The sequence below is a fragment of the Pelodiscus sinensis genome, chromosome 32 (assembly GCF_052426305.1).
Source record: "Pelodiscus sinensis isolate ZL-2025 chromosome 32, ASM5242630v1, whole genome shotgun sequence".
Lineage (NCBI taxonomy): Eukaryota > Metazoa > Chordata > Testudines > Trionychidae > Pelodiscus > Pelodiscus sinensis.
Genome location: NC_143083.1, coordinates 4,519,219 through 4,545,778, shown reverse-complemented (window position 1 = coordinate 4,545,778; position 26,560 = coordinate 4,519,219). Strand labels below are relative to the sequence as shown.

General features: G+C 55.2%; 1 protein-coding gene across 2 annotated transcripts in view; it reads left to right on the top strand.

Annotated features, from left to right (window-relative positions):
* The first annotated feature begins 4,454 nt into the window (after positions 1-4,454).
* The window catches only part of LINGO3 (leucine rich repeat and Ig domain containing 3), a 91,209-nt gene continuing 69,103 nt past the window's right edge, over positions 4,455-26,560 (top strand). Inside the window, exon 1 of one of the 2 annotated variants that reach the window (XM_075903186.2) lies at positions 4,455-4,653. The gene's annotated coding sequence lies outside the window, so the exon portion shown is untranslated. The remainder of the gene's footprint in view (positions 4,654-26,560) is intronic. The other variant, XM_075903187.2, reaches the window with a different exon arrangement.

Here is a 26,560-nt window from a genome sequence, read left to right as displayed (position 1 = left end):
ACAGCCGCAGCATCGCTGTTTCTGCAGGGAGCAGGTCGTGCACGTACATTTATTGTGTTAATCGCCTCTGAGAACAGCTCCGGCTCTCGCGCTGAGGCACTGCTTGTCCAGATTCTCAAAGCTCTTCGTCCCACGGTGTTAGCACCGTTTTGCAGGGGCCCCATGGGAGACCCAGGGAGGGGAAAGTTTGGCCCCAGGATCCCCTGGGGACGTGGTCAAGGTCAAAAACGATTCGCTCAAGGCCCTGGAGGAGCAGCACAATGAACCTGGACCCGTGTCACCCGAATTCTTCCACGTTGACTTGAGTCCAGGGTGGTCGGGGTGGGCTCCCCAGGCGAAGTGCGTGAACGAGGCGCGTGGGGGAGGAAGCAAAAAGGAGCCTTCAGTCCTGGGAGGGAGGGCAAGACCACGCCAGCGCCCTCCACAGAATCAGCAACCTTGCCCTGAAATGTCACTGGTAGGTTCTATGTGGCAGTCAGGTCTAGTGGTTGGAGGCAGCACCGCCCGCAGCTCAGAGCCGGAGCCAAAATCCAGCCATCAGAGCCAAGGCGCAGAGCTGGAACCGAGCAAAGGAGCAGAAGGAATCACTCCTCCTTCAGGCCTTGTCCCCGGTCGGGCCGAAAGCAGCCTGGGATCCGGTCCTGTCCGTGCGGGGGAAGCTACGGCAGCAGCATCTTGCCTGCTGTCCCAGGCAGCACGTTTCTCCCGGCCCAGCATGGGGCCGGCTGGGGGGTTTACGGACTCAGCTGAGTTTGGACCCGGCGTCCATCGAGCGAGCAGGCCGGAGTGCGCAGTCGGAGCACCGCCTGCAGGCCTCTCTGCCGCTCCCAGAGCTTGGGGCTGGGCCTCCACCGATACGTTTTAACTTCATAAGGGACGGGGCGAGAACAGAGGTGCCGGGGCTCAGCCCGGGCCCAGGCGAAGCAACAGCAGTGCCGCTCCGAACCTGATTCCCCGCAAGGATGCTAGGCAGGCCACAGACTAGCTGCCACGTGCGGTAGCCCCACAAGGCCAGCAGGGGGCACTGTACTCTTCCTGCCAATCCTTAGCCAGGCAGGACGGGGAGGCTATTATGGGGCGTATCAGAGCCAGATGGGGTGGGGGGGCTGTAGGAGGAGCGGAGAGCAGAGGGCCACTGGCTGGGAAGCCCCAGGCATGGGCCACGTGGCTTGTGAGGCGTTGGGAATCTCCAGCGCGTGGGCTTGGCTGGTGGCGCGTGTGGCTGGCAGCAGGGGCTGGGGAGAACTGAACCGCCGGCGGTGAATGCTAAGAGCAGAGGGGGACCAGCCCAGCTTGTGCTCCCCCATTCCAGGGCTGGTCAGGGCCGGACTAACAGCCGCTAGCACTTAGAGAGCCCGAGCCAGCCGCCCCCACACGCAGGAGGTTCGGAGGCAGGAGGTTTTCCAAGCCAGCGCACTTGGGCGGGGGAGCCAGTCTTTATTTGCCTCCTGGTTGCTGAGCCTTTGGGGCAGCTCCGTCACATCTCGGTGACCGCAGGGGCCGGGGGTATACAAGGCCCTCCCATGTTGCCTGTGTGGCCCCGCCCACACTCTGTCCCCCAGCCCCGCCCCCTTCCGCGTTTCTCCCCCAACGCTAAGGAGGCTGGGCCCATGCACCCCCCGTGCTCCAGCCGGGGCTGCTGGCTGCCTGCCTTCCTCGTTCTCTCGGGCTGGGGCCATGCACGCTGGGGGGACCTGGGGAGCAGGGGCAGGAGGTGGGGCTGGGCTTACCTCCCCCAGCCCTCGGTTTACCGGTTGCCCGTGGCTGGAAGGAAGCTCTTCTGTATTTGTGACAGTTGAGAATCTCCCCAAATCTGTGGGGCCTTAGGAAGCCCCTGGCGGGTGTGAGCGCTGGCAGTGCTGCTGGGGGGGGGGGCAGCCAAGAGCGCCCCTCAAACGTACCCGGCTGCAGCGCTTCCACCCCACGCAGCCGGCCACACGCCCACCCCTCTGCTTCCCCCTCTGGCCACGCGTCACGCTCACACCCGGGGGACTTGTTTCTGGAGCTTTCATGCCCCCCCGCGGAGGAGGCGGCCCCAGGGACGGCCAGCGAGGAGGCGCACGAAGGAGTCGCCTCTTCCGTGGTGGATTTCCTTTCATGGCAGCTGAGCTGCGCTCCTTTGAATTCTGATCGCTCGCCGGCTGGGCCATGAATATGCAACAGCCGGCTGGATGTTCCTGGGCCAGACTGACGTGCCAGGCTGCTCCTGGGCACTGAAATGCCCCTTCGTTGATGCGGGAGAGATTCTTGCTCCCCCTTCCAACCGCTCTTTGATTTTCTTTCTGGGAACTGGGGGTGCCTGGCTGATCACCCTGCCCTGAGGCAGGCAGGTCCTAGGGCAGCTCCCCGCGCGCACAGCTCTGCCCGTGTGCTGCCACCGACGGACTCCTCCCCAGACGGAGCTGCCTGGTGCGGCTCTTTCTGTGGGTGCAACGTCCCGGAGGCTCCTGCCTGGCCCCAGCCTGTTTTGGTGAGAGGAGCAGCGAGACGGGCTTGGCCCCTCTTAGCTTCCACCTTCCAGGGCCGACTTATCCATTAGGCACAGTAGGCACAGTGCCAGGGGCCCACAAAAATGTTTTAATTTCTTTTAAAATCAGAAGGAAAAAAATGAACTTTTAGAGTCAAAGAAAATGTTTTAATTTTTTTCTCACATCATAAAAAAATGAAACTTCTAGGGCCCATGAAAATCAACCTGTGGAACTCCTTGCCAGAGGATGTTGTGAAGGCCAGGAACAGGGTTCCAAAAAGAGCTAGAGCAATTTCTGGGGGAAAGGTCCATCAGTGGCTGTTGGCCAGGCTGGGCAGGGATGCTGGAGCTGGGGATGAGCGACATGGGGAGAGAGAAGTGCCTAAGAAGGCTATCCCCCAAACTCAGCACTCCAGCTCCTTTGCAAAGGGCGGCCAGGGGAGAGGCAGACAACAGGGAAATGCTAAGCCCAGCCCCTTTCTCAGGGCTCCATACCTACATCCAGGCGACAGGACTATGCAGCACTTTAAAGACTACCAAGATGGTTTATTAGGTGATGAGCTTTCGTGGGCCAGACCCACTTCCTCAGATTTCGTGGGTCTGGCCCACGAAAGCTCATCACCTAATAAACCATCTTGTTAGTCTTTAAAGTGCTGCATCGTCCTGTCCTTTGTTTCAGCTACTCCAGACTAACTCGGCTGCGTCTACATCCAGGCGACATCGTGTCACTGGCGTTTAGCAGCCCCCAGACAGGACTGCACCACTTGGAATCAGAGGGGGGCCCAATCCTGTCGGCCGGGAGCGGGAGTGGCCGCCTAACTCTTCTCTTTAATCTCCGGAACCTGGCATGGAGTGACGGGCATTGACACCGCTGTCCGTGGGAGCCGGCGGGGTTGGGGGTGGCGCTGCCCAGGGCAGATGCGTATTAAGTGGGGCTGCAGCAGGAGGAGGGTGGAATCCTCGAACTGGAAGGGACCTTGAGAAGCATCAAGTCCAGCCCCCTGCCTGCACAGCAGGGCCAAGCACCTCCAGAGCTTCAAAAAACAATTGTCAGAGAAAAAAAGACCAAACCAAAGCCGGGTCGTGGCACGCCTGCCAGCTGTTCGCGGAACGTCGTGTACGAAACACGGATCTAGACCGTCCCTGGCAGGCGTGTGTCCAACCGGCTCTTCAATATCTCCAGGACGGAGATTCCACAATCCCCCCAAGATTTATTCCAGAGTTTTACCACCCTGACAGGTAGGAAGTTTTTCCCAATGTCCAACCTAAACCTCCCTTGCTGCAGTTCAAGCCCATTGCTGCTTGTCCTGTCCTGAGAGATGAAGGAGAATAATTTTTTTTTTCTCCCTCTGCCTTGTGACACCCTTTTAGTTAGTTGAACACGCTGTCCCGTCCCCTCTGTCTTCTCCTTTCCAAATGAAACAAGCCCAATTCCTTCAGCCTTGCCTCATAGCTCAGGTTTTTTAGACGCTTTTGCGTTGCCCTTCTCTGGACCTTCTCCAACTTCCCTGCCTCTTTCCCGACATGTGGGGCCCAGAACTGGACCCCAGACTCCGGTGAGGTCTGAGCAGTGCAGAGGGGAGCGGGGGAATGACTTCCCGTGGCTTGCTCCCCACATGGCTGTAAACGCAGCCCACAGCAGCGGTGGTTCTGCCACTGACCCACCATGTAACCTTGGGCAACTCCCTTAAACTCTGCAGCGTGCCGCTGTCATGTACGCCGAGGCAGGGGTACAAGGGGCCCGGAGACCCCTGCGCAGGCCGGGCCGAGCGATGCGAACAGCCCCGGTAACGACGCCCGTGGGGGGAAGGTTTCGTGGGCACAAGCCCCGCGCGTCGCACCAGGTTGCTGTTGGCCGGGGCGGGTCCCCTGTTGCTGGGAGTCCCGGCGCTGTCCCCGGGGTCTCAGACCAGGCGATTTTACACCCCGCCCCTCCACCATCCGCAGCCTCCCCTGGGGCCCGGGCGGGGGCTCTGACGAGGCGCCCGGGCCCCTCCTGGCGAGTCCGGGCTGGCGGCGCCGGGCAGGGCCAGCCCAGCGAGCAGCCGCGAGCAGGCGGCCGGGGCTGCAGCCGCTCTGCGCTCCCAGGCCCCGGCGCTGGCGTGGCCCATGCGGCGCCGGGCTGCGGGGATCCGGGAGCCGCTGTCCCCGGCGAGCAGGATGGGCAGTCCGGGCGAGCCGCCGCGGTGAGTGCGGGTCCCTGGGCGGGGGCGCATGGGTCCGGGCGGGGGCGCAGGGATCCGGGCGGGGGCGCAGGGTTCCGAGCGGGGGCGCAGCTGGGGGGCGCACGGGTCCGGGCGGGGGCGCAGGGTTCCGGGCGGGGGCGCAGCTGGGGGGCGCACGGGTCCGGGCGGGGGCGCAGGGTTCCGGGCGGGGGCGCAGCTGGGGGCGCACGGGTCCGGGCGGGGGCGCAGGGTTCCGGGCGGGGGCGCAGCTGGGGGGCGCACGGGTCCGGGCGGGGGGCTCGCGGGGCGGGCGCGCTGCGGGGGACGCGGGGTTCTCCTCGAGCCTGGCAGCGTCAGGGAGAGGCGCCCCCAGGTGCCCCGTGCTGCAGGGCCGGGCTGTGGGGACCTGGGGTTAAAACAGCTGGGCTGTCCCTGGCCGTGGGGTGAGAGCGGGGAGCAGCCTGTGGCCGGGGGCTGTGGGGTGGCTGGGTCCCTCCCCCCCTCATTATCCCCCTTTCCTTTCTCCTTCCCTGCTTCCTCCCCCTCCTCACCTGGCTCCTGCAGGATGCAAATCGTCCCCAGCGCTGGGCAGGGGCTGCCTCCCACTCCCCTAAAACTCACGGGGGCTGCAGTCAGCAACAAGCCTCCCTCTCTGCCCTTCGTGGGATGCCCCCCAGGGACCCCGCTTGGCATCCAGGCCCCCCACTTCTGAGCAGGGGTTGGGCTGCCTCAGAGCATCACATGAGCCCCTGCGATCCCGGACGGAGCTGGGCACCCGCCAGTCTGAAAGCTGCACCCGGCAGCTCTGCCTGGCCCCTTCCTGAGCAGCCCCCTGCGTGCCCGGCTTAGGGGGCAGCCCCGTGTCGGGGGGGGGGCGCCAGGGCTAGGAAGAAGACGGGGCGTCGGAGGAGGCGCAGCATTAACCCAGTCTGGGATTGCCCGGGTGCCCGAAAGCTGGGCCACCCAACTTTCATTCCCCACTGCCCCGCTGAACCTCCCCTCCCGCTCCTGTGTGCTGAGTGGGACAGGACTGTGCTCTGCAGTGAGTTCCCCAGGGCTGGGCCAGGCTAGGTTGTCTGGAGAGCTGCGCCCCGGGGGCCTGATGGGGCCTCTGACCTGGCCAGAGAGCCTCGCCCAGAAACGTCTGCATCCAGCCAGAACGTCTCTTGAGCTGTAGCTTTTTTCCCTAAAGACACCCAGGGTAGCTTCAAAGGTTCCCAGTGATGGAGACTCCGCCGAGGCCCTGCCGGAGTTGTGGCAGCAGTTCACTCCCTCCCACTGCTAACAAAATGTGACCTCTGTTGCTCTAGACGCTAGAGTCATCGCCCAGCTATTGGTTCTCGTTGTGCCTTTTCCTGCTAGAGGAAAGAGCTGTCTGCTTCCAGAAACCTCTGCCCCGGGCGAGTAGACTCATAGAATCACAGAACACTAGAACTGGACGAGTAAACTCCAGTAAACGCTCCAGTAAATTGCATAGACGGACCCGCCGAGACCTTTCACTAGAAGGCTGGTTTCCAGCCTTGAATCCTTCTTGTGTCTCTTTTTTTCTGAGACCTTTCCAATCCCCCCCTCCCCTCCGGCCTGTAGTCTCCTCTCCCTTCCGCCTCCTTTTCCTTAAAAAATGCTTCCGCTCCGAGATCCTGGGTTTGGTCCCAAAGCAAAGGGAGTGGGATTAGGAGAGGCTGTGAGAAGCAGAGTCTAAAGAGGGAGGAAAATGCAATACGGAGCAAGAGACATTGAACAAAAGGGAGGGGACCGAGTGGGTAAGTGCCTGGAGACGATCGGGTGCCGCAATTCCGTCACATATGCCACAGCCATCCTCCTTGGCTAGCGAACCTGAGACCTGCCGCATCCACCAGCCACACCCTTGTGCTAACTAAGTAGCTCCATTGCTTTGACCTCACTGGCTGCTCAAATTGATGGAGTCCACCACCAGAGGGAGACATGGCCACACGTACGAAACCCGTTGGGGCCAACCCAGTTCCTGTGCTCTCTGGTTCTCGCAGGGGGCTGGCAGATGATTTGGGGGAGTTTTGGGTGCTCAGAGTCTCGCCTGGGCGGGCCTTTGTTTGGTTTTGGTTTTAGTCATACATGGACTCTCTTGCCCGGGAGTGGGGAGCGGTGGGGTAAAAGTTTGGTAAAGTCCCCTGAGGTCTGTGAACCCAGAAAGCAGCGTGAAAGGTTGTGAACCTGCCGGCTCTGGGAGGCGCCCGTCCTGAGCCCTGCAGGCCCAAAGAAAGTTTGAAACAGCGTCTGCCCTCCTGCTGCAGAAAGATGTGCCCAGGGACGCTGGGGGGAGGGAGGGGGCAGAAAGGGCCGGATGTTTGAGAGGCCCCGTGGCTGGCAGCAGGTGTCCACTCTCATCTGGACCTCCCGCGGGGAAGAGAAGTCAGGAACTGAATGGCTCTTTCCTGGGGGGGCTGGGGGAGTGGGGCCGACTCCAAGAAACACCCCCCCACACACACACACACCTTCCTTCAGGCCTGGCGGAGTCCCACAGTCACTCGCGCTGGCGGTGGGGAAAGGGAACCAAACGTCACGTGGCTCCATTTCAAGCCGTCCGTGCTGGGCCCGTGGCTTGTGCGTCCGTGGTCGTTCTCGGGGGTGGAGGAGAGGAAGCGTTGGGCTAAAGAGAAAGTGCCGGAAGATTTCTCCTGGTGGGATTACGGGGGACCCCTTCCTCGTGCGGAGCAGGGCTCCTCTGCCTTGGTGAGCGTGGCCGCGGGGTCCCAGAGGGGATCTCCGGGGAGAGGCCCGGCGAGGAAGGCTTGCTGGAAGCCTTAGGAAAGCAGGACCAAGTGGCGGCGGGAGGGAGGTGCGAATAGATGCCCAAGATTCGCATTCCCCAGCCCCTGGCGCCCGAGTGGCAGGGCGTGGCCGTGGTCTCCCTGCAATTGTGTCAGTGGCGCGGTGACTCTCCACAAGTGGGAGAGGAGGATGGTCTTGTGGTTCAGGCACTGGCCAGGGCCCTGAGTCCGTGGCAGGCTCCCCATGTGACCTGGAACATGTCGTGAATCCCCATTTCCCCCAGCTCCAGCTCTGGCTTAGTCTCGCCTTGTGACCAATGGCGTTGGGCCCAAGCTTTGGCTCTTCCACTTCTCAGCCAACTGCCTGGAGCAGCGTCCTGATGCTGCCTCTTGTCCTGGCCTCTCCAGTGCATTTCAGGGATGCCCACACCCTATCTGTCCCCTCTTCCTTGAGGGGGAAACCCCCCGTTCAACTGCCCTCACCCCAAGACCAGAGCACCACGAGGCCAGAGCTCAGATGGGAGCATGTCCAAGCTGCCTGGAGGGTCCTGAACACGCCGGCGGCTTGGACATGCTCCCATCTGAGCTCTGGCCTTGTGGCGCTCTGGTTGATAGTCGCCTGGAATACTGCACGTGGTTTTGGTCACAGCAGAAATTGAAATGTCCCACAGCCCCGGTGTTCACTAGGACTTTATTTCGAAATTACCCCTTAGGTCAAATTTATAAGCGGAGCGTCCCTACTGCCAGGCCTGTGATTTCGAAATGATGAGCCGCTTCCTTCGAAATCTGCCCTCCTGCTTTCCGCAGGGCGTAACGCTAATCCTGCAATTAGCATTGCCAGATTGTTTCAACAGAAATACCGGGCACACTTGCCATGACATCACAATCGACATCCCATCTTAGTTAGAACACACCCGACAGTTCTGTTGCCTCAATGTGTTTCCCGAACAGAGAGCTCAAATCCTGGACTGTCCCATTCAAAACCAGACACCTGGCGACCCTATCTGAAATTGTTATTGTGAAACAGCGGGAGAGTGGCCGCTCCAGTGTCGCTATTTAGAAATAGCTCCTCCCCAGAGTCAGTCGAACTAATTACTCCCCATGCATGCTGGGGCTCGAAATGGAGGTAGCACGTCTACATTCACAGATCCTGCCTTGGTCTCATTTCGAGGCTTCCTTGTAGTGGGGACTCGCTAGTTCCATGTTCTTAAATTGGGAGTTATCAAGTCGAATTTAGTAATTTCGAAATAGTTTCCTAGTGTAGACATGGCAGGGAGGGCAACAACAGTAGAAGCCATGAGGGGAGGGGGAAGGAGAGTCTCTGCATTAAAATTTTCATTACGTTTAGCCCTTGATGTCTCAAAACAACATGCACATACAAACTGAGGGTATGTCTACACTGCAGCCTATTCGGAATAGGGCTGCAAATGTAGGCATTCGGAATTGCAAATCAAGCCCGGGATTTAAATATCCCCGCTTGACTTGCATCTTCCCAGCCGGACACCATTTTTTAAATTTACAAGCCCGGAATAACTGCCCATGTCTACACACGGCAGTGAAACAGGCGTTCGAAATAAAGCCATAGTTAAACCTCATTGCAGGAGGAATGCCTGTTTCACTGCCGCATGTAGACGTGGGCAGTTATTCCAGGCTTGTAAATTTAAATAAATAAATAAATGGCACCCGGCTGGGAAGATGCATATCAAGCGGGGATATTTAAATCCCGGGCTTGATTTGCAATTCCAAATGCCCCCATTTGCAGCCCTATTCCGAAATAGGCTGCAAGTGTAGACATACCCTCAAGCTAATTTGGCGGGGGGAGGAGTGAGAGCACACCTAGGTGAATGGTACAGAGAAGGCTTAATAGAACTTCTGTTTATCCTTTATCCAGAAGGGGACACGCTATTAAATGAAATGGGAGCAATTTTTAAATGGATTCTCTTTTTGCAATGTATAATTGACATGTGGAACTCACCGCTGTAGGATATTGGTAGGCAAATGGTGGAATGAGATTCAGAAAAGGACTAAACGTTGAATGTGTATGAATGGGATGTTGAGCTGGTCAGCATATTTTCAGTGAATAGCAGATTTGCTAAAAATGTATTTTTCAGGGTACTGAAACAGCTCATGAAGTCAGGTCAAAGTCACTGAATATTTTCAGCCAAGCTTTCTTTTAAAAAGTCAAGAGAGTTCATTTTGAAATGGCACATCCCAGCTTTTCCTTTGGAAAGGATGTTTTGTTTCAAAACGTAGCAAGTTTGTTAAGAGTGAAAAAACACCCCAAAACAATCCCCAGAGAGTGACTGTTAAAAGCCAGCAGCCTTAATCTTTCGGGGCATAAACCGACATCAGACTCCTGCAGCGTGTCCGACAGTCTTGCGAAATGAAGTGCATTGCGGGTAGATCTGAGCAGCCTGAGCGTTGGAAAAGTCTGAATCCACTGCACAGCTTTGTTGCCAATATGAGAGTTTTAACACACTCCTGGGTGATTTGGAATTCGGCCTCACCAGATCCTGGCTGCTGGACAGGCCAGCCCATCAATCAAGTCCAGTTTGGGAATTCCCTTGCGACTGAATCAACGGAGCTATTTCTGGTCCTCCGTAGCCTGATTCCAGTTGGGAGAAACCAGCAGCAGAGGAGAATAGCCTCTCGGTTCAGGGAAATCCCACTTCCTATGATTGTCTCAGTTCAGAAAAGAGAAAGGGAGTTGAATGATGCCAGACAGACAAGCCCCAGACTGAATCTTTTCTCTCATGAGACGTGAGCTCAGCTTTACCGCTGAAGTGTGTCCGCGTTCATCTGACAAAGCGGGTCGTTGCCCACGAAAGCTTATGCTCCAATAAATCTGTAAGTCTATCAGGTGCCACAGGACTCCTCGTTGTTCCTGCATAAAACAAAAGCCGCGGTGATTGATTATTTGAACTGTGGGGGTGCCGAGCGGCTGCCTCTCCAATGTGCTAGGTGCTGCACAGACATAAAGAGATGGTTTGAAGTATTATTGTATGTCCCACAGTAGCTTGGCATTTTAGAGTTAAAAGAACGTCAGCGTCAGTGCGATAGGAAAGTGCATCTGATGACTTTGTGTACGTACGCGAACGAGTTAATTGCATCCAAGAAATGGGAACTGTGTCCTTCGATCCGATTTGAAAAGGATAATTAAAAACCCGATGGGAAGCTGCTGGTGTGACAGCCTGATGATTGATTTTGCTTTCATTTAATTTAATTTATTTATTCATAGACATTTCTGTGGTGCTCATTAAGACCTGAGGAGGGAAACTGCCTCTTGCCACTGGAAAGGAGATGGCACAGAGAGATGAATTTTAAACTCAAGCTGAAACGCCAAGTCAAAGATTGACTCTGGGGTGGTAATATTGTAGAACACAGTGTGTTCATGTGTTGCTCGCCACAAGTTGAATCTCTCTGGCCGGGCCACATCTGTGGCCCAGCAGGATTTTAGTGAGCCGGATGTCCACTTATCATGGGTGTGGCCAAGTTTCCTGTAGTGCTGGGCCAGAGCCTGGCCTAGTGGATAGGGCTCCTGCCTGGGGAGGACAAAGTCATGGGTTTGAGTCCCAGGGAAGCTCTGGTTGGGCAGAGTTGGTTACAGCCCCTAGGCCTGGCCTTCCATGTTCTGCACTGTCATTTACCATTAAATGTCTCCTAAGAGAGCAGCAGAGTCAGTGATGCTGCCAGACAATGTTGACTTGACTTCCTGTGGTTTGGTGAGTTTTATGGTTGGGCACTTAGGTCCTGAGGATGCCAGACTAGAGTGTTATTATAGAATCCTAGCACACTAGAACGGGAAGGGACATCGAGAGGTCCTCGAGTCCAGTCCCCTGCCCTCGCGGCAGGACCCAGCAGTGAAGTTCCCAAACTTTTTGGCATCACGCCCCCTTTTTGATTTTTGAGAATCCCTCACGCCCCTGCCCCCAATAGCAGCAAAACTTGTTGAGAAAAAAAAAAAGGAACTTAACCGAGGCCGAAAAACAAAAATTTCAGCAAAACTTGGGGTGGGGGGGATTGACAGGTGGGGGCTGGATTGCCTCGCGCCCCCCTTGGAATGTCTTCACGCCCCCCCTGGGGGCACACCCCCCAGTTTGGGAACCCATGGTCTGTCCAACCTGCTCTTCAATATCTCCAGAGATGGAGATGCCACAACCTCCCTTGGCAATTTAGTCCAGTGTTTCACCACCCTGACAGGTAGGAAGTTTTTCTTAATGTCCAACCTAAACCTCCCTTGCTGCAGTTTAAGCCCCTTGCTTCCTGTCCTGACCTCTGAGGGCCAGGAGAGCGATTTTCCCCCTCCTCCCTGTGACACCCTTTTAGATACTTGAAAACCACTCTCATGTCCCCTCTCAGTCTTCTCTTTTCCAAACTAAACAAGCCCAGTTCTTTCAGCCTTCCCTCCTAGCTCATGTTCTCCAGAACTTTCATCATTCTTGTTGCTCTTCTCTGGACCTTCTCCAGTTTCTCCACATCTTTTCTGAAATGTGGTGCCCAGAACAGGACACAAGACTCCAACTGAGGCCTGATCAGCGCAGAGCAGAGCGGGAGAATGACTTCTCCTGTCTTGCTCACAACACTCCTGTTAACACTCTTATTGCAGACCCTGAGCTATTTAACATCTGTCTTAAGGCCCCAGAAGATTGCAGGGGAACCGCCGGAGTCTTTTAAAAACAAGAAAGTTAAACTCCAGCCATCGTGGTTGTTTGGCAGCTGTGACGTGAGAGCCCCCCGCAGGCTCGAAAACCAAACGACAAATGAAAAGGGCCCCACGTTTCTTCCTTCTTTTAAAAAAAGTCAAGATTTTAAGCTACTGCCGAGATTTGGGGGGATGAGTCATGGGTTGGGTGCTTGGCATTGCAGAAATGAGTCCATTGAGTTCAGGGAGCCAAAGTTCTTCTCCCGTTCTCGCTGGTGCGACTCAGCCGGCGTTGGTTCGGCCTCGGCACTCAGACAGGAATGTGCCGTGGGTTGGCAGGTCTTAGGTCTTGGGCACATTCCCTCTGCTCTCGTCGGCAGGGCCCAGCGTCCCTCGGGAGGTTCTTGGGACCTAGTTACAGCAGGTCTCTCCTTCCCTATCCCGGAGTCTGATCGGCAGGCTGGGTCACGGGTCCCCTTGGGGCTGATCATACCACTGAGCCCACCTGCCTGCCCTCCAGGGCGCCCCACCACCCTGCCCTGCTGGGCCAGAAGATCTGGTCTGCCGCAGCCAAGACACCGAGTTGGGGTAACAGCCCCAAGCAGAACAACGGTGAGAACCCCCCGGCCTCTGGGGGGCTCCGACTTGCCAGCCCCCAGGAGCACAAGCCCAATGGGGACGAGAACCCCAGATAAATGCATCGTACTCGATATAGAACCCTAAAATCCTAGAACGGGAAGGGACCTCGCGAGGTCATTGAGTCCAGTCCCCTGCCCTCGCGGCAGGACCCAGCACCGTCTAGACCAGTGTTTCTCAACCCGTGGTCCGAGTACCCTTCGGGGTACTCGAGGGAATTCTGCGGGGTCCGTCAACACAACTGAAATTTGGAGAAAACTGAATTTTTGTTTTAAGTTTCACAGCCCTTTATTATTTTGGTACTTTTTACACCCAAAAATGTCATCGCCTGCCCAGCTATAATTCAATTGTTTAAACAAATGTGCTGCAATGGTAGAAAAAAATATTGTGTCTGAAAACTGGAGGTACTGGAGGTACTTATAATGCTTTTTTAAAGGGGAACTTTATTTAAAAAGATTGAGAAACACTGGTTTAGACCATCCCTGACAGGTGTCTGTCCAACCTGCTCTTAAATATCTCCAGAGATGGAGATTCTGCAACCTCCCCAGGCAACTTATTCCAGTGTTTAACCATCCTAATGTCCAACCTAAACCTCCCTTGCTGCAGTATAAAAGTTGTATACACAGTAGGGATGTGAGAGTTGAACCGATAAGCTGATGCTCTCCCGGAGATGGTTTCATTGCAGCTGTGAAGCCTCCTGACTATTCAAGAAAGGGACCATGGAGACATCATGTGGTTCGGTGGCGGCAGCAGTGAGAACGCGAGGCACGGTTAGGAAAGGGCTGAAGAATAGGACAGAAAATACCTGGTGTAAACCCGTGGGGCGGTCTCGCCGTCCCAAAAACGCAATATTGGAATTGGAAACGGCACAGAGAAGGGCAGCAGAAATGTCGGGCTCTGCCATGGCTTCTGTATGAGGCGAGATTAACGAGACTGGGACTGAGAAGGGACAGTTTGGGGGGGATATGACGGGGGTCTGGAAAATCCTGACTGGCGTGGTGAAGGCGAATAAGGAAATGTTGTTTCCTCCTTCACGTAACACAAGCACCGGGAGGCACCCAATTATATTAAGAGGCAGCATGCTTAAAACGAATATCAGGAAGTCTTTCTTCACACAACGCTGAGTCAACCTGTGGAACTCCTTGCTGGGGGATGTCATGAAGGTGGAAAACATAACTGGGTTAAAAAACAGGAGGCTAGGTCCATCTTAGTGGCTATTAGGTAAGATTCTCAAGGACTCAACCCCATGCTCTGGGTACCCCTATATCTCTGCCTGCCAGAAGCTGGGCATTTGATAACTGCCCTGTTCTGTTCGTTCCCTCTGGGGCACCTGGCATTGGCCACTGTCAGGACTCAGGATGCTGGGCTGGTTGCACTGTAGGTCTGGCGCAGCCTGGCCCTTCTCATGGGAAGCTTATGGAACAGGCATTTTCAAAATGTGCTTGGAAGGGTCTGACTTTATTAGCACTGTTGCTATTGCTGTCAGGCCCTCTACCCATCCCTGCTGCGACCCCTCCGGGCAGCGCGACAGGCCCGAATGGAACGTGTCATTGGGGAGCCGAGTGCATAGAAGGACAAGGGCCTCTGGCAGGATTTGCGCTCGATGTTTAAAGGTCTGAAATCGACCCTATTGGAATGAATGCAGCTCTGTGCATCTGGTTTTCATTGACCCGCGAATCACTCCTGCTCCGTCAGCATGACCCAGCTGGCTCTCTGAGCCTCAGAGTGGGGTGCTCAGACCCTCGTCTGTTTTGGGGAGGGGGATTGGGGAGGGGTTTTTTTTGGCTTGAGTGCAGGAGATCTCCGGGCGAAGGGAACGGTCTGGAAGATGGTGCCGGGGAGATCTGTACTGCCACGGACGTCCAAGCGCTTCAGGTTTCCACATCGTGCCCACCCCACTGTTGTAACTAGTGGCGATTTGAGTTGTCTAGAAGGTGTCTTTCTCCCCACTGCCCTTCCCAGCATGCGGCGTTGATTGCAGGGTGTCTGCGGCGTAGCCTTTGGACGGAGTTTACTCGGGGTCACCCGAGACCCAGCCTTGGTCCTGTCGCTATGCAAATTCTGTCTCCTAAACTTTGCGCGAAGTTGATGGTGTTGTTCTACTGGACTGTACAGGGGTGAGGAGCTTTTCGGGGGGCCGGGGGCCACTGACTCTCAGAAAAATCAGTCGGGGGCCGCACACAAGTGAGAAGCAAAACAAAACCAAACAAAACCCTCACTGACGTGGCCCCTGGCCGAGAAGGAGAAAGACAGCTGTGGGGCCAGATCCGAGCAAGTCGGGGGCTGCATCCGGCCCCTGGGCCTTAGGTTCCCCACTCCTGCAGTACAGCTTCCCATGGTAGCTGGGCAGAATTTTCTATAAGATCTGCTGTCAGCTTGTCATCTGAATCTCTGTACAGCGCTAGCATGGCCCAGAGGAGCATTGTGGGCCACTCAGGGAAGTCTTTGGTGCCATTCCCAACTCCGCCACTGATCCACTGTGTGACCTTGGCCAAGTCATGTCCCTTACGTGCCTCAGTTTCTCCATCTGTACAATGGATATAATAGTTCTTGCTCTGTAGTGTCTACATGTTCTTTCCTGCTGGTTAGCCACTCTCATTGCCTTTTTATTCTTCTCCACTCACTGCTCTTGTACCAACCAGTCCCTTGATTAATCACTGATGCTAATTTTTTAATAGAGAGATAATAGTTCTCTACCGGGCTGTGAGCCTTAATGAATGAATGTTTGTTAAGCACGTTGAGATGCTTGTATGAAAAGAGCAATTGAAGTGCGACATAATTAATGACAGTCTTGTGCAAAGGCATTGCGCGGTGGAGAAAGGGTTGTAGAGCAAGTTGCAGGAGGGGCAGTAAAATAAAGAGGCGAGGGGGAGAGACGGTTATAACTGAGATTTGAAAAAAGAGGAGGAAAAGCAATAAACCAAGGGGAGACCTTGGAAAGAGATAGTCCAGGCTCTGGCTGGCTGGGTGAGGAGCAGTGATTGGACTTCTGGGTAGGGATGTTAAATTTCGATGAATCAACTAATCGAATAGTTGATGGAATTTCTATCGACTACTCAATTAGGGTGCTCGCTATCCCGCTGTGCCTCTCCCTTTGAAATGTACAAGAGCTACCCACAGCTCTTCTACCTGGCAAAGAGAGGCACAGAAGGCCTCTGCCTCCCCCGCCCTCCACAGAGACGGTGCTGGGGGGAACAAGCTTCTAAGCCGGCTACCCCTCAGCACCGTCTCCTGCTTCCCCCTTTGCTGCTTCTCTCTGATAGAGGCAGCCGGGGGGTGGGGAGGGGACTAGTCGTTACTCGACTAGCCGATAAGCAGTATTTGCTTCTCAGGTAGACGACTAGTCACTTACATCCCTGCTCCTGAGCCTTCTCGGCTGGGTTTCAAGGGAGGCTCTTTTTAAGGGCTCCGTACGGTTTATTTGAGAGCCCAAGGAAATGCGTCTGCGCGGATTGGCTCCCGTCTCCCAGGATTGCAGCTGCGCCCAGCACACAGGCGGGCCGGCGGCAGCACGTTAGGCGTAAGCGAAGCGGGGTGGCTGGGCGAGCCCCGTGCGTGAGGACGGAGACCGCTGGTCTGCACGCGGCTGTGTGACACGCGGCGGCAGAGACCTGGCCCTGCTGTCCGCGAAGGCCACGTCCACAGGAGGAAGCTGTTTCGAAATAATTAAATCGAGTTAATAATGCCCAAAATAACAAAATCGAACGCATGTGTCCACACCACGGGGAAGCATCCCTCCACTCAGAGCGGTGGTCACCAGCCCGTAGATCAGGTCACTGGTAGATCTTGGAGCCTCTGACGGGTGAGCCGACTGGTTTGGCCAGGAAGCTCTCAAGGGCCGACACTTCAGCTGCTCCTTGCCCCGCTGCTGTGCATCTCCTGCCCTTTGCCCTGCACCTGCCCCCTCAGGAGCCTCCTGCTTTCTGGGCAGAGCAGGGGAGGGTGGGGAGAGGAGCTCATGTCAGGGTGCCCCCTCTCCCAGCCTGTATCCCATCTCCACAGAGCAGAGAGGGGACGTGACAGGACTTGGGAGGGAGTTGGCTGGCTGCTTTTGGGAGCGGTGCAGGGCGTGAGCACCACCCCCAGATGCCACCCGAGGTAAGCAGGGCCCAGCTGGAGCCTGCATCCCAAAACCCTAGCCCAGCCATGAACCCCTCCTGCACCCCAAGCCCTGCCCTTGCCCCGAGCACCCCTGCATCCAAACACCCTCCCAGAGCCTGCCCCTAGAACCCCCTCTGCCACCCCAACTGCCTGCCCCAAGCTCAGCTCAGAGCCCCTCTCCCGCTCCAGATCCCTTCATCCAAGACCAGAGCCTGCCCCCAACCCTCGGCCCCAACCTGGTGAAAGGGAGGCAGGATGGGGGAGGGGAGGACGGGGTGGGCAGGGGCCTCAGAGAAGGGGCGTAAGGAGGCCCAGCAAGGGTGTTTGGGTGTGCGGGGGATCTTGGATCACAAAGTGATCGGTGCATAAAGAGGTTGGAGACCCTGACTCAGAGCCCCACAAGCACCGGGGAGGAACGACTTGGAATGTTTCCAGACAGTAGCAGTGGGACGGGAGGCAGGTTTCTTATTTTGTAAACGCCTCGAGCTCCATGGGAAGTAAGAGCTGGGTTCCCACGGAACTTCGGTCTCCCACTGAGCTGCCAAGCCCGGAGGAGAAAGGGCCGTGTCAGAGAAGCCAGCCCCTCCCCTCGCGTGCTTTGCTGAGCACTGTCTGTCCAGCACCAGGCACGGACGTACCGACACCGAGGAGACTGGAGTCTAAGTACAGGGCAGATTTCTCCATTCAATCACCCATCTGCCACCAACATTCCCCCCCCCCCCCCCATGTCTCTAGGCACAGGAGTTAGACTAAAACCAAAACCCTACCCGTGTGCGTGTATCTGTGTAGTATTGCCAAGGGTGTGATTTTCCCCAGGGAAATCAACATCTTCTCACCTGGGTCGGTGAGACCATCCAGGGTGGACACGGCGGGGACCCTTGGTCCCTACAAAGCCCGTCTGGCCCCCGGCCTGTCTTCAGATGGAGGAAATACAATTCCGACTCTTCCAGTGCCACTTGTGCCTCAGTGTCCCGAAACCCGTTGCACGGCACCTAGCACAGCAGCAAGGCCCCTCTGCAAAGGGAACTGCATTCCTCCTCCTCCCCAGGACTCGCCGGACGCTAGGGGGCTCAGGGCCGCTGGGCCAGCAACAGCCCAGCCCGGGGCTGCAGGGAGATCTCAAGCCAAGGCCTTCCCCTTGTGGTCATTAATGATCACAGGGTAACGATTCCAGCTTGGATCATGAGGCAAAGCTTCGTTGCTCTGGGTGCAGCAAGCATGCTGGGTAAAGTAGAGAGACAGAGACAGAGACAGAGACAGAGACAGAGACAGACAGACAGTGTCTGTGTCTGTGTCCAGGTGAATGGAAATAGTACCCTAAATGCTGCTGCAACTTGTCTATAAGGTCGCCAGGTATCTGCTTTTGAACCGGACAGTCCAGAATTTGAGCTTTCTGTTCGGGAAACAAACTGAGAAAATAGAACTGTCAAGTGTGTTGTAACTAAGAGTACGTCTAGACTACAGGGTTTTGTCGACGGAAGTTTTGTCGACAGATACTGTCGACAAAACTTCTGTCGACATAGAGGGTACGTCTAGACTACATGCCTCCGTCGACGGAGGCATGTAGATTAGCCAGATCGACAGAGGGAAATGAAGCTGCGATTAAAATAATCGCGGCTTCATTTAAATTTAAATGGCTGCCCCGCTCTGCCGATCAGCTGTTTGTCGGCAGATCGGGGCAGTCTGGACGCGACGCGCCGACAAAGAAGCCTTTCTTGATCGGCACAGGTAAACCTGGTTTCACGAGGCATACCTGTGCCGATCAAGAAAGGCTTCTTTGTCGGCGCGTCGCGTCCAGACTGCCCCGATCTGCCGACAAACAGCTGATCAGCAGAGTGGGGCAGCCATTTAAATTTAAATGAAGCCGCGATTATTTTAATCGCAGCTTCATTTCCCTCTGCCGATCTGGCTAATCTACATGCCTCCGTCGACGGAGGCATGTAGTCTAGACACACCCAGAATGTCTAGACACATTCAGTTCTGTCAACAAAGCAAGCTGCTTTGTCGACAAAACCCTGTAGTCTAGACACAACCCTACAGGCAATAACACCTTCTGTCGACAGAACTCTGTCGACAGAAGGTGTTATGCCTCGTAAAATGAGGTTTACCAGCGTCGACAAAACTGCTGAGTTCTGACGACGTTATGTCAACAGAACTCAGCGGTAGTGTAGACGCAGGTATAGTTTTGTCGACAAAACTCAGTAGTCTAGACACACCCTAAGATGGGATGTCGATTGTGATGTCATGGCAAGTGTGTCCGGTATTTTTGTTGAAACCATCTGGAAACCCTACATGTCTGCTGTCATTTTAAACGTCCTTTACTGCTTTTCCCGTCAGATTTCTACAAACATGGTTGTGGCAAAATTGCCATTTTCGGGTACAGATCCATCCTCCTTCAAAAAATCAGCCCAGCATTTGAAATTACACTAAATTGCGGTTCTCCGTGGTATTCCTCGGCACCCCTTCTCCTGTGCAGACAAAAGCATGGAAATAAAAAGGCAGAAAAGATCGAGACCTCTGCCCACTTGGGTACAGAACCGGGAACTGCAGAAGTTGAAATACTCCATCCCGCCAGGATGGACGGGGTTATACATGTGAGAGCTGGTTGGAGCATTCAGTGCCGTCATTAACACCGCTGGTCGATCCTTTCCCTTTTGTATTTGTGATCATTAGCGTCGGGTTCTTCCTAGATTTCGTCTCCTCTTTAAAGAGGGAGTGGGTGTCTTCAGCCAGCATATGAGCCTTGCGGGGTTCGGTCTCTGCTCTTCCATACGATTCGCTGGCATGTCCTCCAGCGGCTGCCAGCTGACTCTGCAGAGTGCCAAGCATGAAAAATTCAAGAGGAGGGAGCTCTGAGGAATCCGCCAAGATGAGTGAAAAAGCCGCCTGGGTGACAGCAGCCAGAGAGCCGAATCAAAGGAGAGCGCTAATGAAAGTCTGCGTTCCGGGCCAGCCCACGGCTCTTTGCTTTTCCCTTTGGCCCACTTGAACGTAAAAGCCGCCGCCAATTTGCCACCAAGTTCAGAGGCGGCAGGCAATTTCCAACCCGCCTCCACGCGGTGCTCTGAGAAGTGTCAGTCTTGTTCCGCACTCCCGGCTGGCCTTCGCCGGAGCGCTGTCACCGAAAAGCGGCGTGCCGCCGGGGTGGAATGTGTTGTGTCATGGAGCTGGTGGGTTGCAGCGCAATGAATCCGTTAAATGTCAGTTTTGCTATGCGGGTCTGTGATGGATTTTTTAATAGGCCCCTGTTCTGTATGTATTTTGCTTGAGACATTTGTGCTATTATTAATTATTAATAATAAGTATTATTTATTAAAAATGCGTTGCTTTGGGCAAGCTTTCATTCTAGAGGGGGATAAGAACGTAAGAACTGGGTCAGACCAAAGGTCCATCTAGCCCAGTGTCCTGTCTGCCCACAGTGGCCAATGCCAGAGGGAGGGATCACAACAGGTAATTCTCACATGATCCCTCCCCTGTCACCCACCTCCAGACAAACAGAGGCCAGGGACACCATTCCTACCCATCCTGGCTAATAGCCATAGCTGGACTGAACCTCCATGAATCTATCTAGCTTTTTTTTGAACTCTGTTAAAGTTCTAGCCTTCACCGCATCCTCTGGCAAGGAGTTCCACAGGTTGACTGTGCACTGAGTGAAGAAAAACTTCCTTTTGTTTGTTTTAAACCTGCTGCCTATTTCATCTGGTGACCCCTTGTTCTTATATTGTGGGACTATGTAAATAACTTTTCCTTATTCACTTTTTCCAAACCAGTCATGATTTTATAGACCTCTATCGTATTCCCCCCTTAGTCTCCTCTTTTCTAAGCTGAAAAGTCCAAGTCTTTTTAATCTCTCTTCATATGGGACCCGTTCCAAACACCTCAGCATTTTTGTTTCCCTTTTCTGAACTTTTTCCAATGCCAATACATCTTTTTTGAGAGGAAGCGACCACATCCATACGCAGTATTCAAGATGTGGGCGCACCATGGTTTTATGTAGAGGCAATAAGATATTTTCTGTCCTATTCTTTATCCCTTTTTTAATGACTCCTAACGTTCTATTTGCTTTTCTCACTGCCAGTGCGCACTGAGATGGATAGAAAGGGTGTCTAGTGAAAATAATTAGAATGAAGGGTGAAGCCAAATATTACATTGAGGTCCCAGGAAAAAGTGGTTTTGTCCTAGGAATGCAATCTCCCATGTGAATCTCCCATGTACAATCTCCCAGCTTTCTTCCTGAAGGCTGTTAAACCGCTCTTGACACTGTGATGCCCACGTACCCAGCCAGTGCGTCCTGGCCACCAAAACGCAGCCACGTCTCAGCTGAAATGCCACAGCTGTTTAACCGCTACTAACATTCCACCCCCCCTCCCCCCCCATTCGTATGAGGACGGGAGTGAGGGGAAAGTGCCCAGTTTGCTGCATTTCTCACTCTGGCTGGGGAGTGCAGGGGACAGATGAACCTGGATCTGCCCCCTTACCCCAGTGAGCCTACTGGAGCTACAGCAGCCATGGAGAGGCACCTCTCATCTGGCCCCAAGCTGCTGCAGTGAGACAGGGGCTGGGGTTGTCTCTCCCCAGTGAGCCTGGGCACTGACCCCTCCTCCCCAGCCCCACCCCAGAGCAACAAGTTATGGTGGGGGAGGTCTAGGTTGGACTGCGCATCACTGGGGCTGTCGAGGGCGTCAGAGAGGCACTCAAATAGTCCCCAGGGCAAAGAGAGTGTCCTGGGGGTAGGGCAGCCAATGGAAAGTGCTTTGCTTCCACACATGCACTGGGGCCCCAAGGTCCATGTCTCATGCTGGCTGCTCTGGTTCTGCCTCTAAATAAGAGATTTTCCAGTTTGCTGGCTGCGCTGAAGAAGCGTTTATTGTTAGTTCCGTCGTATTTGCAACATTTGCAGCCACAGCTCAGGGAGGGCTGAAACGGTTTGTTTCAAAACACAGGGGCTACGTCTAGACTGGCATGATTTTCCGCAAATGCTTTTAACGGAAAAGTTTTTCCGTTAAAAGCATTTGTGGAAAAGAGCGTCTCGATTGGCACGGACGCTTTTGCACAAAAGCACTTTGTGTGGGAAAGCGTCCGTGCCAATCTAGACGCGGTTTTGCGCAAGAAAGCCCCGATCGCCATTTTCGCCATCGGGGCTTTTTTGCGCAAAACTGTTTTCAGCTGTCTACACTGGCCCTCTTGCGCAAAAGCATTTCCGGAAAATGGCTTTTGCTCGAATGGGAGCAGCATAGTATTTCCGCAAGAACACTGACAATCTTACGTGAGATCGTCAGTGTTCTTGCGGAAATTCAAGCGGCCAGTGTAGACAGCTGGCAAGTTTTTCCGCAAAAGCATCTGCTTTTGCAGAAAAACTTGCCAGTCTAGACACAGCCCCTAGGGTGTAGATTTTTTTTCCCTGCTTTGTTTTTCCTGGGTGGAGGAGATGGGGAGCGGTCTCACCCCACCGCTCTGCCAACGTAATGATGCTTTTGTTTCCGGACGTTGGCGGGGGGCGGTGGCTAAGAGGGCCGTCTGCGACAGGCCCCTTCAGTACTCCCAAGGGCTAGCCCTGGCCCAGAAGAGGAATCTCTTGTGTCGTAAATCCATCTCTTGTGCTAAAGCTGCGCGTGCCCAGGGGTTTGTCTGTTGCCCCACTTGCTCTGCGCCTCCGGTGTTGCTGAGGGGAGGGCAACAGCAGGAAACCCTACACGCCGTCAGGGAGAGACAGGTGTGTAAATCCCCACAGGACGGTCGCTGATGCCCCCTCTAGGGAACGCAGATCCGTCCTTCCCGGGCTGTCGCTGCGGCCAGGGGCGCTGGGTACAAAAGCTACGAAGCAGGAGGCGGGGGGTGAAGCCGGACATGCTGGCAAACGTTAACCCGGGCAATGACCACGTCGTTCACCAGTCGGCCCGTAGGCTCCTCGAAGCATCTCCCCTTTGCCGTGGGCACCAGCCGATGTGTTCTTCCTGGCGGGTTGCTGTGCTGCAGGGGTGTAGGGCGGAGCCATGGGCCACCACTTAGCATCCAGGCCCTGGCTCCACTCCGGCCCCTGAGCTTTCCCTGCCCCCTTCTGCCTGCCCACCCACCCAGCGCTCCTGCCGGGGCTTGCCCCCTCTCACCCTGCTCCCCAGCTGGAGCTCCAGGTGGAGCAGGGGAAGCTCTTGCCCCCTGTCCCCGCTCCTGGGATTCACGCCCAGGGCCCGGTATCCACCCCCGACCCCACAAGGCCGGCTGGAGGGGGTGGGAGGAGGCAGCCTGATCCCTCCTGCAGTACCAGCTCCTGGATCAGACGTCTAGTGAGGCTGAGAAGGTGTGTCCATGGCAACGGACCCGTCTCAGCCGGTGGCATGGGTCTCCGTGGCCCAGGCTAGACGAGGACGGCCCCTCCGAGAGGCCTGTTATACAGGGGCACAAACAAGTTCCTCGTCCGGTTGCCAGCCTCTGACGCTACCTAGATACCCCGACCCGCTACCTTGCACCTGGTGATTCGATCAAACCTCTCTTGTGCGTCATGCTGTCAATTTGGACCTGCCCTGAGCCGAGGTCGGCCTGTGCCTGCTATCTAAGAGGGGGCCGGGGGTGGTACCAAGATGTCTCTGAACGAGGTGTTTTGTTACCAGCCCCCTGCAGTGTGTTTGTGGCCCGGCCCAGGCGTGTTTCTGTCGTACCCAGGGCCGACCTGAGCCAATTTGGGGCCCTGGGCTGTGGGCGGGTGGTGCCACCCCGGGCGCATGGCGCATGTGCGCGCCTGCCCTCAGGGCACATGGGCCTGCCCCCCCCCGAGCATGCAGGCCTGCCCCCGGGGCGCATGGGAGGGCGCACGGCGCGTGTGCGGCCCGGCCACTGCCACTGGCACGCAGCCCAGGGCCGCACCTGGCAGTGCAGAGCTCTGTGGCCGCGGGGGGAAGGACACTGCGGGGGTTAACGCGACCCCCGCCCCGGGCGACCACTGCAGTCCCCGGGAGCCGAGCGCGCGGCGCCTGATGGCAGCTATAAAGGGCGCCGTGTGCCCCTTACAGCTGCCATCAGGTGCCCCCCATCGGTTGGCGCCCCGGGCAGCTGCCCATCTCGCCCCCCCCTTAGTCCGGCCCTGGTCGTACCAGCCCTGTTCTCGCAGGGCTGCCCCTGGCTCTCAGCCTCACTCGGCTTTATACGATGTCTTGACCATTGTGACCCAGGCCAGGGGTGCGTGGGCTTCTGTTACTCCAGCCACCTTTACAGTGGCCGGCTGGGAAAACGGCTTTGTATCGTTGTTTGAATGGGCGTGTGTGTACCCTGCCCTCTGCTGGCTGGACTCAGCACTGCTCGGCTGCAGCCTGGCGGCAAGGAAGGCTCTCCTTCGGCTAGAAGGCAAAGGCTTGTGCTTTGGGACAATGAGTTTGTGTGTTCTGTTCCCGCTGTCTCCAAGCAGCCATCGTGAGCTTCGTCAGGACGCCCTGAGGTTGGCTGGGGCTTTGCTACCTTATTATTTTCAGCCTACGGATTAAACGCTGCGTCTGAGCAAAGCAAAATCTACTTGGCAGGACACAAAATGGCCAGGCAGACGAAGAAGCAAATTCACAGACTAAAATAATTTAGCTGGGCGATTAATAGGCTGCAAACTGCCAGGCCTAATAATCATCCCCACTGGAAACCTATAATTAGAACGCACGCCGATGTAAAACAGAGCCCCGGGGCCGCCCAGCTGAACTGTGACACAAACTGAATTGGAGGAAAGGGATCCTGCAGCCAGATGCCGAGTAAACCCAAGCCCTTGATTCAAATAAGATCTGAATTGCTTCAGCGCAGCGTACGATGAAGAACGGGAGGTCACGGCCCGCGGTGTCAGACGAGGACAAGGCCTTTGCTGGGCTCCAGGTCAGCAATCACACCGAGACTGAGCAGAGAAATGAAACTTGGTGTCTCCTTATTGTCCATTTCAGGGGACAGCGCGGAGGAAAATCCCACGTGTGTTATGGGACCCGGCTTCCATTCCAAATGCTACCCAAGCGTGTTCCCACTACGGAAACTGAGCAGTCACCTCAGGGTGAGAGAGCCAGGCTGTGGCCTCTGTGTTTAACTCGTAATGAAAAAGGAGCCAGGCACAAGAACGGCCATGCAGGCTCAGACCAAAGGTCCATCTAGCAGACTTTTTACATTCGCGACGGATGCGGCCAAGCCCAGAGATGTTGGGGCGTTGAACCACCAAGCCTGGAGGTGCACGGGGCCCGAGTGCATCGCGACACCACCTAGTGAAAAATTCTCAAAGTAGACAGGCCGGGTGACACCATCACAGGCCTGAACCACATCAGCCCACTCCGTCGGGGGGCGCGGCCACTAACGGGAGGCAGCCACCAGGTGCCAGAAATGCCCCTCTGCCATGGGCATTGGCCAAACCAGACAAACAGTGCACCAAAGGACAAACAGACACAAATCAGACATCAGGAAAGATAACACACATAAACCGGTAGGGGAACATTTTAACCTGCCTGGACATTCAGTGATGGATTTGAAAGTAGCCATCTTTCTACAGAGGAATTTCAAACCTGATTCCAAAGAGAGACAGCTGAACTGGAATTCACTTGCAAATTCAACACTATCAACTTAGGATCGAACAAAGATCTCAACTGGTTAACGCAGTACAAAAGCAAATTCCCCTCTCTGGATATTCACATCTCTACAACCGATGTTGTGAATGAGCTACCTCACCCTGACTTGGTTAGCTTCATTGACACAAGCAACCTCTTCCTTATCTACACCCCAGCTTCTGTAACTTCCACTCCAGTTCATCTGATGAAGTGGGCTTTGCCCATGAAAGCTTATGCCCTTATAAATCTGTTTGGGTATGTCTACACTACCACCCTAGTTCGAACTAGGGTGGTAATGTAGTCAACCGGAGTTGCAAATGAAGCCCGGGATTTGAATTTCCCGGGCTTCATTTGCATCTTGCCGGGCGCCGCCATTTTTAAATGTCCGCTAGTTCGGACTCCGTGCCGCGCGGCTATACGCGGCACGAACTAGGTAGCTCGGACTAGGCTTCCTATTCCGAATTACCATTACTCCTCATTTCGAGGAGTTGTTTTTATAAAATTGGGAGTTGAATTTTTGTGGAGTTCTTGGAGCTTGGGTTTTGTGTGGATCCTGATGCTATTTAATACACTTTCTCTAACAAAAACCAAGTGCTAACCTTCCTGCAGGAAGAGGTTAGCATGGCGGAGGTAACCGTGTCTTATTTCTGTTCGGTGCTTTTAGATTTCCCAGGGTGTGTCATGTCATGTTCACTAGTGATAAGGCTGGTACACAGCAGAGACCAACAGCTATACCCGCTCGCTGTCCGTGGGAAATACCTTCCCCTGCGTACAGCTCATTTATGATGGGCTGGTGACTGATGCTGCAGTTTTGAGTCCAGAGACTTGAGTTCTGTTCCTAGCTCTGCCTGCGACTTTCCATGTGACCATGGGGAAGGCTAAGTCTGTGCCTCGATTTCCCTCTCTGTGAAATGGGAAGTCATGGTACTTGCCCGTCTCTGTAAAGTGATGTGAGAAGAAAATCCCCATTATAAATGCTAAATATTCGTATTCTTCTCCACCTCTCGGAGGCCACAGGGGCAATGTGTCAGATGACTAAGGCAGCAGATTTCTCTAGTCCATACATCTGACAAAGTGGACTCCAACCCACAAAAGATAATGCCCAGATAAATCTGCTAGCTTTTAAGATGTCACGGGACGACTCGTTGTTTCTGCTGAAACAGACTAACCCGGGTAACCCTCTGAATCTAGTCCTCGTGTTTCCATACCACTTGGGCCACCTTTTCATACTGAAATTAAACTAGGGG